The sequence below is a fragment of the Lolium perenne genome, chromosome 7 (assembly GCF_019359855.2).
Source record: "Lolium perenne isolate Kyuss_39 chromosome 7, Kyuss_2.0, whole genome shotgun sequence".
Classification (NCBI taxonomy): Eukaryota; Viridiplantae; Streptophyta; class Magnoliopsida; order Poales; family Poaceae; genus Lolium; species Lolium perenne.
Genome location: NC_067250.2, coordinates 139,721,661 through 139,738,039, shown reverse-complemented (window position 1 = coordinate 139,738,039; position 16,379 = coordinate 139,721,661). Strand labels below are relative to the sequence as shown.

The following is a 16,379-nucleotide window of genomic DNA, read 5'->3' as shown; positions in this document are numbered from 1 at the left end:
TGATCTCGATGTTGAATTCACTTGAGAATACGCCAGGTCGTTACAATGAGTGGCAGCTATTTGGCAATAGTTTGGCGGCGGTTGCACTATTCATGTTCTATTTCACTATTTGGATCATTGGTTGTTGAAAGAGCAAAGTCTCTCTATTTTTTTTGTGTGTTTGCTAATAACACTAGAATATATTTCACCGTGTGCATAGCTGCTTTGAAGATTTACAGGTACACGGTGTTCTCGTTGAACACCTCAAGATCGGAAGAATCAAGACAGTATTTGATAGGTTTTCTGGTTTTATGTGTGCGTGTCGCGAGTCAACGTGGTTGAAAAGGTGTAGAAAAGAAACAAGCTTCAGCTAAACCGGTAGTACCGGTGCTGGTTGCGGTAGTACCGCTACAGCTACCAGCACCAGGTACACGTCAGCATGGAACCTCGCTGGCGGTACTAACGCGACCTTTTGGGAAAAACACACAGAATACTTGTCGGTACCTTGAAGGTACCTCAACCGGCACTACCGCTTGAGTCACCTCTTGATGGTGAAACACGGTAGTTCCAACCAGATACCGGTCTGGTACCGGTTAAGAAAAACGTGCGGAGTTTCTAGCATGGTACCGCAACGGTACCGGTCTGGAGTCTAGGGCACACAGAACCCATGTTGGTACCTTGACGGTACTGACACCGGTTGTGCCCCACGTGTCCTTCACCGAAGGCTTGTGTTTACCCTAAGGCGGTAGTACCGCTTGAGAAAGCGATAGTACCGGGTGAGCGGAAACAGAAGATAACGGTCGGATTCGTGGACCCCTATAAAAAGGGGTCTTCTTTCCCATCTCGATTTAGATCTTTTCCACTCACTCTCTCCTCCATTGTTGCTGAGCTTAAATCTTGAGGATCTTCCTCCCCATCCAACCAATCAAGCCTAAATTTTGAGAAGTGGTGGAGGCGGTTCCGATCTATAGTTTCACCAAGAAAGATTTCGTCAATCCCACCTACTCCTTTCTGGATCTTGTAGCTAGGGTTCCTTTGTGGGATATCTTGGAGATGAGCCCCTATGGAGACTAGCTTGGTGTTGTGATAGTCCCATAGGATGTTGGGAGCCTCCGGTGTTGTGGAGCTCGCCCCAACCTCGTGTGAAGGAACCGCCGCCTCGACCGGCCTTGATAGTGGAGAGGTGAAAACTCCTTTGTGGGGTTTTCACGAGGAACAAGGTGAAGCCTTCGTGGCTGTTGGCACCTTATTGGTCCACACTTTCTCAACACAGACGTAGAGAAACTGCGGTAAACACATCACGTCTCGTTTTCACTACCGTATGTCTGGTTGTCTCGTTTCCTTTATACTTGATCTCTTTGTGTTCCTATTGTTTCACCTTGCATTGCATCATATTAGGATCACCGTAGTTGCTAAAGTTGCCACCTTTGCTTCCGCATCGCCTAAAACTGAAAAAACACTAAAATTGGTATAGTGCCTATTCACCCCCTCTAGTCGCGCCACGATACATTCAGTTGTCTTCGCATACTACTATATGTTTAGATTTGACTCAAATAATCAAAATTACAGATTCGAACCCAATAGTGTTGTCATTATGTTCAAAACATATGTTGGAGGCCCCGGCTACGACGAGGATCACCTTGTGGTTGGATGGTTAGGAGAGCAGTGGTACTACTAGCACACCGAAGTTTAAATCCTAGATTTGACACTCTCAATGAAAAGCAAAATATTATTTAGTCGGATCTCAAGACCCATCAAATCATTTCTTGAACACAACTTTCTCAAAGTTGGTTAGAGCATCTCTAGCAGAGCCCGTAAACGGGCCAAAACTAAAAAATAACCGCCAATTTACGGGTTCGGGCTAAAAAATGGCGCCGATCAGTTACCGTAAAAGGGCCAAAACCGAAAAACTTTTTTAGGGCCGAGACCGAAAACCCAAATCGGCATGTATTTGTAGGGGTCGCTCGAGCGAACCGAACGCTCGATCCCTATCTAGGGCGCGCTGAAATTTCAGCTGACGCAACCGCTCGCTCTCCCCCTTCCCGCGCCGCCACCACACTCCGCCGCCGCCACACCACCCGATTCGCCCGAGCCCCGCATCCCAGAGCTAGCGCAGGTCGCCCCGCACCCCACCCGCTGTTCCTCGCCCAACTCCGGGTGCCGCCCCTGCCACAGTCGCCGCTCTGTCCGAATCGAGGATGAGCTCGGGCGACGAGTTCGTCGATGTCGATTTGTCGGATTCGTCGAGCTCGGATGATTCCGACCTCAACGAGCTGCTCCAGGACGGCGAGATGGAGGCCACCATGCTCCTCCTCTCCGTCAAGGATCTGGAGGACCGCGTGAAGCTGCTGAATCGGAGGCGCGGGTCCGTGTTGGGCCGGAACCACATCTAGCGGAATCGCCTCCTCGGCCACGAGCAGCTGATGGAGGACTACTTCGCCGAGGTACCTACCTATCCTCCCCATCTATTCCGTAGGAGGTATCGCATGCGGCGTAGCTTGTTCGTCTGAATCGTCAAGGCCTGCGAAGCAAATTCGAATTACTTCAAACAACGTAGGAATGCCGTTGGGGTGACGGGGTTCGGCGCGTTCCAAAAAATCTCTGATGCCATGAGGGTAATTGCGTATGGCATCCATGCGGATTACACCGACGAGTATCTTCGAATTGGTGAAGATATTACATCGGAGTCGGTGCGCAGGTTTGCTCGCCTGATTATCAAGTTGTTTGGACCAACCTATCTCCGAGCTCCCAATGAGGATGACACCAAACGATTGATGGAGATAAATGAGAAAAGAGGTTGACTGGGCATGCTTGGTAGTCTTGATTGTATGCATTGGACATGGAAGAATTATCCCAAGGTATGGCATATTGGCATGGACAGTACTGTGGCAAGAGCAAAGATGCAACCATTGTACATGAGGCCGTTGCATCGCAAGATTTGTGGATTTGGCATTGTTTTTTTTTGGTTTGCCGGGGACACTCAATGACATCAACGTGCTGCAAAGGTCCCCTTTGTTTGCCAAATTGGCAAATGGGGAAGCACCCACTTGCAACTACAAGGTCATGAATGAGTACACAATGGGATATTACCTAGACGATGGCATCTATCCGGATTAAGGCAACTTTTGTTAAGTCTATCAAGGATCCCCAAGATAGAATAGAAGCTTAATTTGCCAAAGCGCTCAAGAAGCAGCTCGCAAGGACATTGAGAGAGCTTTTGGTGTTTTGCAAGCAAGGTTTTCCATTGTTCGTGACTCAGCCCGATTTTGGGATAAGAAAACCTTTGTCAACATCATGACATGTTGTGTGATTCTTCACAACATGATCATCGAGGATGAAAGAGAGTTGAGCTTGCTCTGCTTCTATGACAATGTTGGCACCCGAGTGGAACCCAAACGCAATCCGGATCGCATTGAAGCTTTCCTTGAAACTCATCGGCAGATTGAGAATGCCAGCACCCATGCCCAGCTCGTCTATGATCCGAAGATGCACCACTGACAGCGACATGGCTGTTGCATTTGATCCTACCATTCCATTCCTTTGTTTATCACATGTATCATTGTTGAGACATTTGTTCATTTGTCCAATTTTCCGAGAGTTGTTGTAATTTGGTTGAGACATTTTTCATTTGTTCAATTTTCCCAAAACTATTATAATAATTTGGTTCAGACTATTGTTTATGTGTTGTAATAATTTGGATGATTATTTAATTAATTATGATCGATTGTTGTATGTGTTGCATATGAATTCTATGAAAAACCCTACCTTTACGGGTCGTAAAATGGCTAGCGTAGAACAGAGCCCTCCTCCTTCCTCTACGCCCTCCCTGGCGCCACCCATTTTACGACCCGTAAACACAAGTTCAGTGCATTGCTTCGGGTTTTCGGTTAGCGAACCAATGGGCTCTGCTAGAGATGCTCTTATAAAGATAGGATGCGTGCCTATCTTTACTATTAAAGTGAAAGCTGCGTATGTCTGGTCTCACACATCAAGAAATTGCAAACTAAGTGCCACTCCCTGAAATACCCGGCTCACACGTCATGCTCGTTCCGCACGCCGTTTTTTTGTGGGAAAAATAGGACCAGATCGGTGCTACAAACCTTCCTTCTTCCACGTCAAAAAATCTTCATTTTTCGGATTACATTAATGCATGTAACAAAAAGTTTGCTTCTCTCTTTCCGTATTAGGGCACGTACAATGGGATGATGTCAGTCTTTCCTCAAAGGTGCCACATCAGATTTTTGCTTAGTTGGAGGGGAGAGAATAAAGAGAGAGAAGGCTGTCTTTCCTAAACTAAGGGATCATCTTAGAAAATAAGGGAAGACTATTTTCTCCATTGTATCACATATGTCTGCCCTTAGCAACAAATTACCTACCAAAATTTAATTATTAATAATAATTGCTAGAGATGGTTGTAAGAGATAATGCATTATATGAATTATATTTAATGCCTTCTCTAACTGATGTGGCGGAGTACGGGAAGACATATCTTCTCTACCATTGTACATGTCCTTACTCCCCCTTCCGATATCTTTGCTCGCCTGCTAAGGAAGCCACCAAAATCGCATAGTCGGCACCGGCCGGAGGAAGCGTCGATTGCCGAGGCGAGTTGTCGCATCGGCGGAAGCGACTACGAGGCCCATCGCATGCGGGTGCTACGAGCAAGGTACTTCCGTGGGCTTCCCAACCGTCAATGATCATTCCTCCTTGACATCGTAGCACTGTAGAAACCTTCCAGTGATGTTGATCTATATCTAAGCTGACCTCCTAGCTACACGGAATATGCCTTCTCTTTTTTGTTTCTCGATGTATGTTTCGAATTTTGATCTGAAATTTTTAGGGGTTATCTTAATATGTGCTGTGAACATGCATGATTTTTTTTAGAATTTTTTGCAATGTTTAAATTTTGTTTTAGGCCGCATGTCACACGGTGACATGCAAAAGGTGCATGTCACGTGATCTGTATCCGAGATATATGCCTCCTGGAAGGATGACCTTTGTGCGGCCATCTACTGACTTCTTGAGTCATGATGATGTCCTAAGATGGTAAGACACGGTTGACAACTTCGTTATTGGTACGGTGCAATACTAGTTAATTGTATGCTCCCACTAAGAGCATCTCCACCGGCACTCCCAATGGCGCTATTGAGATCCTAGTGAGAGAAAGTGCTCAAACCAAGGCTCTCCAAAAACGTCGGCATGTTTTAGAGCCCCATAAAATAGCTGGCACGCTAGAAAGGATCCCTATGTGAAGGGCAGGGGCCGCCGGCGCCTCTTCAAAACAACTCCACGTCATATTTGCCAAAAAGTGGCCCACCTAGCAGTGAAATAAACGCCCACTTTCCTCTGTCCTTTCCACCTACTATTCTTCTCTCTCCACTGCTCTCCTCTGCCGTATCTTCTCACAAAATTGCCGGTGCCTCGCCGGCTCTCCTCTGCCGTCATCGACGGTAGCGTTCCCGGCGACGCGTCCATCGTCCCCGCCCTTTTTTCCGCTGCTGAGAAGGGTCGCCGCGTTTGGATCCAAGGCGAACCGCGGAAGCAGAGCCCGCAACCTCCGGTGGACTGGAGGCCGTGCTCGCCGCTCTGCTCGGCGTGTTGATACGTCCCAAACGTATCTATAATTTCTTATGTTCCATGCTACTTTATTGATGATACTCACATGTTTTACACACATTATTTGTCATATTTATGCATTTTCCAGCACTAACCTATTGACGAGATGCCGAAGAGCCAGTTGCTGTTTTCTGCTGTTTTTGGTTTCAGAAATCCTAGTAAGGAAATATTCTCGGAATTGGACGAAATCAACGCCCAGGGGCTTATTTTTCCACGAAGCTTCCAGAAGACCGAGGGAGAAACGAAGTGGGGCCACGAGGCGACGCCACACTAGGGCGGCGCGGCCCAGGTCCTGGCCGCGCCGGCCTACTGTGTGGGCCCCTCGTGATGCCCCCTGACCTAAGTCTTCGCCTACTTAAAGTCTTTGTCGCGAAACCCCCAGTATCGAGAGCCACGATACGGAAAACCTTCCAGAGACGCAGCCGCCGCCAATCCCATCTCGGGGGATTCAGGAGATCGCCTCTGGCACCCTGCCGGAGAGGGGAATCATCTCCCGGAGGTCTATTCATCGCCATGATCGCCTCCGGATCGATGTGTGAGTAGTTCACCCCTGGACTATGGGTCCATAGCAGTAGCTAGATGGTTGTCTTCTCCTCATTGTGCTATCATGTTAGATCTTGTGAGCTGCCTATCGTGATCAAGATCATCTATTTGTAATGCTACATGTTGTGTTTGTTGGGATCCGATGAATATTGAATACTATGTCAAGTTGATTATCAATCTATCATATATGTTGTTTATGTTCTTGCATGCTCTCCGTTGCTAGTAGAGGCTCTGGCCAAGTTGATACTTGTAACTCCAAGAGGGAGTATTTATGCTCGATAGTGGGTTCATGCCTCCATTAAATCTGGGACAGTGACAGAAAGTTCTAAGGTTGTGGATGTGCTGTTACCACTAGGGATAAAACATCGATGCTTTGCCTAAGGATATTTGTGTTGATTACATTACGCACCATACTTAATGCAATTGTTTGTTGTTTACAACTTAATACCGGAAGGGGTTCGGATGATAACCTGAAAGTGGACTATTTAGGTATAGATGCATGCTGGATAGCGGTCTATGTACTTTGTCGTAATGCCCTGATTAAATCTCATAGTACTCATCATGATATATGTATGTGCATTGTTATGCCTTCTTTATTTGTCAATTGCCCAACTGTAATTTGCTCACCCAACATCTGTTTATCTTATGGGAGAGACACCACTAGTGAACTGTGGACCCCGGTCCTATTCTTTACATCTGAAATACAATCTACTGCAATTGTTCTTTACTGTTCTTCGCAAACAATCATCATCTTCCACACAATACGTTTAATCCTTTGTTTACAGCAAGCCGGTGAGATTGACAACCTCACTGTTACGTTGGGGCAAAGTACTTTGATTGTGTTGTGCAGGTTCCACGTTGGCGCCAGAATCCCTGGTGTTGCGCCGCACTACACTCCGCCGCCATCAACCTTCAACGTGCTTCTTGGCTCCTCCTGGTTCGATAAACCTTGGTTTCTTTCTGAGAGAAAACTTGCTACTGTACGCATCACACCTTCCTCTTGGGGTTCCCAACGGACGTGTGTTAACTGCACGCATCAAGCTCTTTTTCTGGCGCCGTTGCCGGGGAGATCAAGACACGCTGCAAGGGGAGTCTCCCACATCCAATCTCTTTACTTTGTTTTTGTCTTGCTTTAATTTACTTTATTTACTACTTTGTTTGCTGCACTAAAACAAAACACAAAAAAAATTAGTTGCTAGCTTTACTTTATTTACTGTCTTGTTCTCTATATCAAAAACACACAAAAATTAGTTATTTGCATTTACTTTATTTACCTTTTGTTTATTTCATCATGTTTCCTCCTAAGTACACTCTAAAAAACATACTGGTAGGCCGAGGGTCTATAATTGGAAGAGATAATATAGAAGATTTTTTCACTCATGTTAGTACATCTGAAGATTTTGAAGATAGACACTTGGTAGAACTCGCCCCTACTTATGAAATTGCTGCTGCCTCTTTAGTACACATGTTGGAAACTAAATTTGTTAATCTCAATCCTATAATTCAGCATATGTTTCTTACACTCTCTGATATGGAGGAAGGAGAAAAGAAAGATTTTGTCTTAGAAACCCTTCTTAAAGAATTTGGTGGTATAGCAAGAGAGGCTAGAAAGGTCTTTATTAAATATAAAATGCTTGGCTCTTACACTAACTTTGCTAGTACCCTTAAAAAGATGGACATTGATAGAATAAAGTACACTAATAATGTTAATGATGGAGGGGAGATTAGGACATCAATACCCTGCAAGCTCCTAGGAATGCATGAAGCTCTAGAAAATAACTATGGTTGGCTTGTTCCTGAAAATTTGTTTGATGAGAATAGTAAGCCTAAGAATAATGAAAAAGGAGCCTCTGAAACTTACATAGATAAGATAACATGTATAGTTGAGAAAACTTCAAACTCCTCTGTCGATGCTTCATCTCTTGATAATACTTGATCCACACTTTCTGCGCCTAGCTGAAAGGCGTTAAAGAAAAGCACTTATGGGAGACAACCCATTATTTTACTTCTGCACTTTGTTTTATATTTGAGTCTTGGAAGTTGTTACTACTGTAGCAACCTCTCCTTATCTTTATTTTATTGCATCGTTGTGCCAAGTAAAGTCTTTGATAGTAAAGTCAATACTAGATTTGGATTACTACGCAGAAACAGATTTCTTGCTGTCACGAATTTGGGTATGGTTCTCTGTAGGTAACTCAGAAAAATCTGCCAATTTACGTGCGTGGTCCTCAGATATGTACGCAACTTTCACTCAATTTGGGCATTTTTATCTGAGCAAGTCTGGTGCCTCAAAAAATTCGTCTTTACGGACTGTTCTGTTTTGACAGATTCTGCCTTTTATTTCGCATTGCCTGTTTTGCTATGTTTGATGGATTTCTTTGTTCCATTAACTTTCAGTAGCTTTGTGCAATATCCAGAAGTGTTAAGAATGATTATGTCACCTCTGAATATATGAATTATGCACTGACCCTCTAATGAGTTTGTTTTGAGTTTGGTGTGGAGGAAGTTTTCAAGGGTCAAGAGAGGAGGATGATACAATATGATCAAGAGGAGTGAAAAGTCTAAGCTTGGGGATGCCCCCGTTGTTCATCCCTGCATATTTTAAGAAGACTCAAGCATCTAAGCTTGGGGATGCCCAAGGCATCCCCTTCTTCATCGACAACTTATCAGGTCACTTCTAGTGAAACTATATTTTTATTCAGTCACATCTTATGTACTTTACTTGGAGCATCTGTTTGTTTTTGTTTTGTTTGAATAAAATCGGATCCTAGCATTCTTTATGTGGGAGAGAGACACGCTCCGCTGTTGCATATGAACACATGTGTTCTTAGCTTTATCTTTAATGTTCGTTGCGAAGGTTGAACTACTTCGTTCATTGATATATGGTTGGAAACGGAAAATGTTGCATGTGGTAAATGGTATAATGTCTTGAATAATTTGATACTTGGCAATTGTTGTGCTCATATAGATCATGTTTAAGCTCTTGCATCATGTACTTTGCACCTATTAATGAAGAACTACATAGAGCTTATTAAAATTTGGTTTGCATGATTGGTCTCTCTAAGTCTAGATATTTTCTGGTTGAGGTGTTTGAACAACAAGGAGACGATGTAAAGTCTTATAATGCTTACAATATGTTCATATGTGAGTCTTGCTGCACCATTTTATACTTGAGTTTGCTTCAAACAACCTTATTAGCCTAGCCTTGTATTGAGAAGGATTCTTCTCGTGCATCCAAATCCTTGAGCCAAAAACTATGCCATTTGTGTCCACCATACCTACCTACCACATGGTATTTCTCCGCCATTCCAAAGTACATTACTTGAGTGCTACCTTTAAAATTCTATTCTTTGTCTTTGCAATATATAGCTCATGGGAAAAGTAGCCTTAAAAACTATTGTGGTGAAGAATATGTACTTATGTGTCTTATTTCTTAATAAGTTGTTTGTTGAGCGGTAACCATGTTTCTGGGGACGCCATCAACTTTTACCTTTGTTGAATATCATGTGAGTTGCTATGCATGTTCGTCTTGTCTGAAGTAAGGGCGATTTTCATGATCAAATGGTTTGAGTATGCATATTGTTAGAGAAGAACATTGGGCCGCCAACTAAAGCCATGATTCATGGTGGAAGTTTCAGTTTGGACAACTAATCCTCAATCTCTTATGAGAAAATTAACTGTTGTCGAATGCTTATGCATTAAAGAGGAGTCCATTATCTGTTGTCTATGTTGTCCCGGTATGGGTGTCTAAGTTGAGAACGATCAAAAGCGAGAAATCCAATGTGAACCTTCTCCTTAGACCCTTGTACAGGCGGCATAGAGGTACCCCTTTGTGACACTTGGTTGAAACATATGCTATGCAATGATAATCCGTGTTAATCCAAGCTAATTAGGACAAGGTGCGAGCACTATTAGTATACTATGCATGAGGCTTGCAACTTATAGGATGTCTTATACATAACACATATGATTTATTACTACCGTTGACAAAATTGTTTCTTGTTTTCAAAATGAAAAGCTCTAGCACAAAAATAGTAATCCATGCTTCCCTCTGCGAAGGGCCATTCTTCTACTTTATTGTTGAGTCAGTTTACCTACTTCTTTCTATCTTAGAAGCAAACACTTGTGTAAACTGTGTGCATTGATTCTCACATGTTTACCTATTGCACTTGTTATATTACTTTGTGTTGACAATTATCCATGAGATAAACATGTTGAAGTTGAAAGCAACCGCTAAAACTTATATCTTCCTTTGCGTTGTTTCAAAGCTTTCTACTAAGAATTTATTGCTTATGAGTTAACTGTTATGCAAGTCTTATTGATGCTTGTCTTGAAAGTATTATTCATGAAAAGTCTTTGCTATATGATTCAGTTGTTTACTCATTATCTTCATCATTGCTTCGAATCGCTGCATTCATCTCATGTGCTTTATAATAGTATTGATCAAGATCTTTACTATTATATTGCAGTTGGTCGTACGTCATACAACGCGTTTGGTGAGGAGATTGGGAACATCTGGACCGTTCAATCGTATCCCTCCGTCCCGGACACACCCAGTCCGTCCGATCGCCCTTTCACATCGCGCTGCGACGGAACGATCTCACCCATCTCGTCTCCGTCATTCTCTCGCCTTAGGGTTCCTCACGCCTCGCTTTCCCTCCGCCACCGATTCTCCCCGTGAGTCCATCCTTCCTCTCAAGTTCCCCATGCAAGTATGAAGATGGCAGCGGCACGGGCGGTCCTCCAAGCGATAAGTGCGCCTGGGTACGAGGGGTTCGCTGTGGAGGCGGTGCAGGGTTCGCTTCTTGATCGAGCAGATTCCCGCTGGAGTGAGGCTCCCAACGATGGGAGCGCTGCCGCCCCCGATCTGAAGTGTCGACCTCCCCGAGATCCCGCTGGTGGTTGCTTGGCGGACCCCTTCTCGATCTGCTGTTGCCGCCCGTCCCACACGTTGACCGTCGTCCGTGCGCTGCCATCCAGCAGATCCCCTCGCGCCGCCCCATCGTCCGTCTGGTTCTGTATCTGCGGAGATCTAAAAAAGCGCAGTCTGATACTTGAGAGGTAAACAAAGCGCTCTACTCTCAATTAGATATATGTAAATATTGTCCAGCTAAGCTTTTGACTCAGAAGGACTACTATTCTGGAAAGCACGTGATGGTTCCTATCGGTAGATTGATTCATTGTCTGCAATCTGGAAAGCACGTGATTTGTTTTAGCACCGAATATTACAGGTTTGATTCGAACATGATATATCACTTGTCCACAGTAGATATATCACATGATATATTACAGGCATATTCAGTGATTAGTGTTATTGCAACCACTTTTGGCATTTGAAGGATTAGGTTTTGATGCTTGAGTTCTACAGTCTACAGGCCACTGCTTACTCGCTTGTCATGCCTGTGCAATGACATAGGTTTTGGAATAATTAATCTTGTAATATCAAAGAGTGCTTTGCTATTTAATTTTAATGTAAGTTATTCAGTAGACTTGGCATGCCTAGCTCAATCTTATTTGCACATCTTGCAGACAAAATCTTATTTACAAATCAATATGCAAGTATGTAAGAAGCAAAACATATGTTGTTCCCGTAGTTGCGTGAGGTCATCTTGTGGTATCGTCGAATGATCAAATCGAGTCTATCCCTAATTATTTTAAAGGATAAACTGAAGCCTTTGTAAATTTTGGACCGTTGCAAAATTTTGGACTACATGAGTAGTCAGATATTATCTTTTAGTAGGTTACTTCATTGAGCTTATTTTGTCAGAGATCATCTTTTAAGGTCTCAATGGACTCCCTCCTTAGCCGAGATTTTGATAGAAGGACGGCTAGGAGTTGGGGAGAAGGGCGTTCAAGGGAGGAGGATATGCGTGTCGCTGACTCCGATCAATGGTAAGTTTTCTTCCTTTTCATTTGATTTAGTGATGTGTGCAATTTGTGCTTGTTAAGTTTTCTACCTTTTCATTTTAATTGCTGAGCTGGGGGCATGTGTTGTTAGATCAACACAAATTCGCAGCACCAAGATAAGATGGTTCCATTTGTCTGAGTTTTCATTGATCCCAACCATGAACAAATTCAACCATGCTTCCAGTAAAGGCTACAATGTGTATCACAATCTTAGTGGCCTTCCATACAGGGTGATCAGTTTCTTATTAGACGTGTTTACCTGTATTTATATCGCTTTCCTGCATGATAGGTGATGATTGTGTCTGTAGCCTTTGAGGGGCCTGAATCTAAATATTCAGAGATTGTCATTTATAATATATCTTTGACCAGACATCCCATTGACGGTATTCAGACATCACAAGGTTTATTATACATCACCTTGCTGTGCCAATGCTATTATTAGCTTGCATGTCTATCAGGTTCCTTTCAGTTTAATCTTTTTGTTACCATGAAATACGTGGCAGCACAATTTACCAGTATCTTGAACTATCATATGTACTGAAGTGCACTTCTTACTTGTATTGTGCAAACAATGAAACTTTAGAGTTTGTGGGTAGCACCCAAGAGACCCAAAAGTAGAGTGTAACTCTTAAGGCCACATGACTGGTTTGATCCTGACCTAAAAGTATTGTCCAATCCCAATATGTTCTCTTATGTGTGACTTGTAGAAATGAATGTTTAGTTGTACAGACCATCTTTCTTTTTTTTCTCAATAAATGATAAACCTAATGAATATGTTTGAGGCTTTATTTAAAAAGCATTCATCCAAAACAAATTTGTGCCCTGTGTTACAACATTGCAGAGCTCTATCTTTCATGTTTATTTTTCAAAGATATATATTTTTTCAGCTTAATCCATATACATTAAAATTATGTATTTTGTGCGACATGGATGAAGTATAATTCACTTTTTGACACAAAATTTGAGTTTGAATATGGTGCAAAATTTCCTGGAGACCTCTATCTAGCAAAATCTGGTTAAGTCTTGGATACATGTAGAGAGAAGGAAGATATGAGTAATCAGCTGTAGATAGCAGTAACATCTATTTTTAAAGATTGCCCACATGGAGCTTACTTTCCGGTCCAGGGTTCATCAAGTAGCGCTTCTGAGCTATCCACTGTGGATGCATATTCAAGCTAAAATATCATATGTTTACAACAGAAATTTTGTACCATGGTAAAGTTTCTATCAGTTTTATTGGTCTGAAGAATATATGTAAAACAGAAAGTTTTCTGTACTTACTGTTCCTTTCCAAGTTTTTTCCAGAAAGTTTCTGTCAGTTTTGTTAGTCTGAATAATACGTGTAAACGGAAAGTTTGCTGCTACTTGTTGTTCATGCTGGGAAGGTTGACCTCTAACTAAACCTTTGTATACCCTTACCAAGTGAAGTTATCCCTTACCAAGTGAAGTTGTCGTTTCATCATAATTTTCCTATGTGAGTTTGCTGATAGATATAATATGGGAAAACTGGCATGAATTTTTGCACGTCACTCCTTTGAAAGTTAAACTTGGTTGTTTGCTTCTAACATGCACCTTGATTGTTGTGATTACCGTGGTTATCTGCCGGAAAAGCATGTCCGGTGCTAACATGAATATTTGAAGCTTGCGAGTGGATGCTCTTAATTATATAACTTGATTGTTGTGATTACTTTGGTTATCTGCTCGAATAGCACGTTCCTACTATAAGTTCGAACATGAATATTTGAAGCTTGTGAGTGGATGCTCTTGACTATATAAACCCATGTACTTTATCTTTGTGGCAAAAAATGTACTATATTGATTGGGCCTCTTAGTCATTCAGGAGATGATGTCCTTATTACTGAGTGCAGATAACCACATTGAGAATCATACATACGCCCCTTTGTTTGCAAATATTCTTTTGGACCGGCTTAATGCTCTCGTTATTGTTATCCTTTAGAAGAAACTGTTTACCAGCTTAATGCTCTCGTTATTCTTATCCACAGGAGGAATCGGTTTACCTGTCGATTCTTGGATTGGTCGCCCTGATTTTGTTGTTATCAAAGTAAAAGCTGTCAATACCTATATGTTATTTCTCTTGATGTTGTAACACCGAAGTATGATCTTTGGCAGTGTTGGATCTCCTAAGTGAGTTGGAAGCTACATAAAGATCTAATAGATGAAATGGTTAACTGAGAAAGTAAGCTGAAAGAAAGTAGTCTGCCCGCTAAAACAAGCTCATCATGGCTTGTTTCTTCCAAGAGCTCTTTCCTCTGATCCAAAGGATCAAAAAAGGTATTTACCTGATTATTTAGTGGAAAGATTAGTCGGGCAATGACATGAGAGATGGTATGCCTCACTTCCTCGGAAGTCAGTCCGCTAAATGATCGATAGAATTTCAATCTGATTAACTTTGTTGTTTGTAACACAGGGTCACGCTGAAGAGAATGAGGTGAAGGAAAATGTGAAGCGCTAATTATTCTGCTAATGCATAGATAATTGTCTTGGTAAGATTTATCTTCTATGAAAAGTATCCAGCTTCATGTTTTAGTATAGACCGTGGTCAATGATTTTGCATAGTTTCTAATGCCAATTAGAAGTTCCTCATTTCTGCACTTACATATTCAAAATCAGTATTTGTGTTATACTATATTCCAGTTAAATTTGAGAAATTTAAAAATTATACCTAACTTTCTTCTCTTGTTGGATTGTTCTTTCTATTTATACACATGCATCCATAGAAAGATGATAATAATTCGGCTAAGTAAACAAGGTTCATTGTATTTACCTCATCTGATATGCACATATGCTTTTATGTTCCTTTCATTGCATATAATAGGCGGAAATTTATAAATAAAATTGTATCTGATGATTGTACCGATCATATCGGACTCCCTCTATATTGTACTGTTCACTATGGTGGATTAATGCAATAGGAATGTTCCTTTTACTTGCTGAAGTTTTGCCAAGTATTGTTGATCATTTGTTTCTTCTGCCTATACAGGTTGACATGGAACTTTTGTCAATATTTTTTCTGCTTTAGATCGATATGGGGGTTATCATGGTACATGTAACTAAGCAAGCAATTAATATATTCCAGTTTGTTGAGGTGCAACACTAGCTACTGATGATTAAAAATTAATGTGTTGGTGTGACAAAATAAGAAAATTAAGGTAGAATTTTATTGTATTGAAATATTGTATTGCTATCTTTTTGAAACATGTGAGTTTTATGTACTCTCTCTGACTGTAAAAAAGCGGCTTAACTTTGTCATATGGGTATATATTTAGACATATTTTAGTTATAGATACATATGTATCTAGAAAAGGTTGAGCAATTTTTTAAAATAGGGAGTATATAATGTCTACATGTATGATAAGAAAATTACTTGGGCCGTAGCAACGCACGGGCATTCAACTAGTTATGATAGCATGTCACTTCAGAAATTATCTTTGTTATCGTTTACCTACTCGAGGGCGAGTAGGAACTAAGCTTGGGGATGCTTGATACGTCCCAAACGTATCTATAATTTCTTATATTCCATGCTACTTTATTGATGATACTCACATGTTTTACACACATTATATGTCATATTTATGTATTTTCCGGCACTAACCTATTGACGAGATGCCGAAGAGCCAGTTGCTGTTTTCTGCTGTTTTTGGTTTCAGAAACCCTAGTAAGGAAATATTCTCGGAATTGGACGAAATCAACGCCCAGGGGCTTATTTTTCCACGAAGCTTCCAGAAGACCAAGGGAGAAACAAAGTGGGGCCACGAGGCGACGCCACACTAGGGCGGCGCAGCCCAGGTCCTGGCCGCGCCGGCCTACAGTGTGGGCCCCTCGTGACGCCCCCTGACCTACCTCTTCGCCTACTTAAAGTCTTCGTCGCGAAACCCCCAGTACCGAGAGCCACGATACAGAAAATCTTCCAGAGACGCAGCCGCCGCCAATCCCATCTCGGGGGATTCAGGAGATCGCCTCCGGCACCCTGCCGGAGAGGGGAATCATCTCCCGGAGGTCTCTTCATCGCCATGATCGCCTCCGGATCGATGTGTGAGTAGTTCACCCCTGGACTATGGGTCCATAGCAGTAGCTAGATGGTTGTCTTCTCCTCATTGTGCTATCATGTTAGATCTTGTGAGCTGCCTATCATCAAGATCATCTATTTGTAATGCTATATGTTGTGTTTGTTGGGATCCGATGAATATTGAATACTATGTCAAGTTGATTATCAATCTATCATATATGTTGTTTATGTTCTTGCATGCTCTCCGTTGCTAGTAGAGGCTCTGGCCAAGTTGATACTTGTAACTCCAAGAGGGAGTATTTATGCT

At 42.2% G+C, this 16,379-nt stretch overlaps 1 long non-coding RNA gene across 7 annotated transcripts; it reads left to right on the top strand.

Annotated features, from left to right (window-relative positions):
* Nucleotides 1–10,755: 10,755 nt before the first annotated feature.
* LOC127318640 (uncharacterized) lies at nt 10,756–15,455 on the top strand. Of its 7 annotated transcripts, none has more exons than XR_007862040.2 (3): nt 10,756–11,199; nt 11,906–14,549; nt 15,047–15,455. It is a non-coding gene; the product is annotated as an uncharacterized lncRNA (long non-coding RNA). The 7 variants fall into 7 exon arrangements; XR_007862038.2 differs by having other exon boundaries at nt 10,756–11,369; nt 11,921–14,549; XR_007862037.2 differs by having other exon boundaries at nt 10,756–11,369.
* Nucleotides 15,456–16,379: the final 924 nt, after the last annotated feature.